Here is a 2,528-nt window from a genome sequence, read left to right as displayed (position 1 = left end):
GGAAGGAAGGAAGGAAGGAAGGAAGGAAGGAAGGAAGGAAGGAAGTCTTTATACATGTTATGCATTTAATAATACCATAACCTGTGCATCTTGTTCCAAGTTCAATTTGTTCAATTTGTTTCCAGTCCAGTGTGTGTTTCCTTACTCATGGATATTGAGCACAGAATGAAGGTTTTCAAATTTGCAAATTTCTGCTATTTAACCCAAATCATTTCCCCTAGTTTTTATTTGAGCTTTTTTTTTTTTTCATTTTTTTTTTTTTTTTTTTTTTAACAAACTAGGATTTGTCTTCCTATAGAAAAATGGAGATTGTCAGTGGAGAGAAACAGAATAAGAGGCATAAATTAGAGGCTGAGGAATTGCTATTACCTGTCTCGATGCATCACTCAATGGATTTAAAGGGACACATGACTGATAAAGATCCCAGGTATTAGTTACTTTGAGGTGAAGACTCACTGGATAAGTTCCATTGTAGCTGTCAGGGAGAGATGTCATTTTCAACAGTTTTGGAACTTGACTTGTGAGCATACTTTGCAATAATTCTGACTTGCACTTCTGGCTATAGAAATTTCTAAGTTTAACATAAATATTCAGTACCCATTTCTGCCTCCCTCAGCTGTCAGCTTCAATTCATCTTTAAAAATTTAATAACTTAGATTTGTATAGCACTTGTTTTCAAGTCAATTTCAGAAATAAAATTTCATTTTGTTCTCAAACAACCTTCAGATGTCAAAATTAATATCCTAATTATAGAGACAAAGGAACTCAAGTACACAGAGATGAACTGTTCTTCCCTGGGTTACCTGGACAGCTCCAGAAAGAAATAAGGTTACAACTCAACGTTTCTGATGCCTATGTTAGTGAAATGAAGATAATTCTGTTTTGCTTTGCTTTTCATTTTATAAGACAAGCATGTGTAGGAAGAAATGGACGATCTGTCTAACCTCTCCTTTCACTGGTCAATGCACTGGGTCTTCCTGTGTTTATCAGTCCCACTCTAATTATGCCTGTAAGTGCCTTGAGTGGGAAGATTTTTTTTTCTGTATCCTTCCTCACAGAAGTGCTCAACTTATAGTAGCAACTTAGGTGTCAAGTGACTCTGGCCATAAAAGGAACCTGGTAACAATCCCTTTCACATGCGTTAATACCTGAGTGTTATGGTTTGGCTGCGTCTCCACCCAAATCTCATCTCAAATTGTAATCCCCATGTGTCAAGGGAGAGGACTTGGTGGGGGGTGATTGGATCATGGAGGGCGGTTTCTCCCATACAGTTCTCGTGATAGTGAGTGAGTTCTCACGAGATCTGATGGTTTTATAAGGGACGGTTCCCCTTTTGCAATCTCTGTCTTTCCTGTCGCCTTGGGAGGAAAGTACTTGCATCACCTTTGCCTCCCCAGCCACGCAGAACTGTGAGTCAATTAAACCTCTTGCTTTATAAATAACCCAGTCTCAGGTGGTCTTCATAGTAGTGTGAGAACAGACTAATACACTAAGATATCTAAGTGGTCAGAGAGATTTAGAAAGTCCCATCGCACTGAAATCAGTACCCATTTCATTTGACACTTTTCCATTTTTCATTCACTCATGCCTTCATTTCCTCATTCAAATGTGTTTGCTGAACTGCTATTTCTTGCTATGTATAAACCACTGTTTCCAATCCAGCTAATGCATAGTGAAGTAGCGCCCCGGATTTCAGGAAGATTTGCCACCAAAGGACAAGATTTTTTTTTTTTTTCCGAGATAAAACTAAGAATGAAGAAAATAATGTTTAAAGATTCAAAGATAAGGGGGAAAATATATTATGTAACCCTTAACAACACTTGGAAGGTAGGAGACTCAACTTGCAAGAAATGGTTGAATTCTCATTCTAATTTGTAAGACATCCCTGTGGTTAAGGCTTTTGGGTGATGAATGAATCAGACTTTTATATGCCTGGGTAGTTAGGCTGTTTTTGTTAAATGATTCATTAAGCTCTGTAAATTCAGAAAGAAGAGCAAGTTAGAGGCAGTACAGTATTTCATGCATGCTTGTTAAGCTCTTTCTTTACATAATGAGCAGAGTTTCAAAACTTTTGACTACACTGCCACTAGCAATGAAATACTTTCCTGAGATAAGTGTGGTGCAACTTCCTGTTTCGAGAAGATATTTGCTGTGGATGGAGAAAATGGGTGAGAGCCAAGTTACCACGTGTTCCATTATCTCCAATGAATTTGTGTTGAGCATCAAAAATTATTTCTTGCCTATTTTGACAACTTTACTGTTTCCTTTAACACATCAAGTTGTAATTCATTATGACAAAAAGTTCAGCTCTTTAAAATATGTTTGCAAGAAACCTTAATGAAGTATGATTTCTACTTATTAAAAGGAGCAAATGCAAACACAATTTCTTAAATGTGCATGTATATTTGTGTGTGCTTCTGCTTTACATTAATCCCTGTGAAATATAGGATTAAGTTTATCATAGAAGTTACATTTTGAAAATAATGTTTTTGTGTCATACTTTAACATACATTTAGATAATACTGACA

The sequence above is a fragment of the Rhinopithecus bieti genome, unplaced genomic scaffold (genome assembly GCF_001698545.2).
Source record: "Rhinopithecus bieti isolate Rb0 unplaced genomic scaffold, ASM169854v2 scaffold_35864, whole genome shotgun sequence".
Lineage (NCBI taxonomy): Eukaryota > Metazoa > Chordata > Mammalia > Primates > Cercopithecidae > Rhinopithecus > Rhinopithecus bieti.
Note: the sequence above shows the minus strand (reverse complement) of the source record.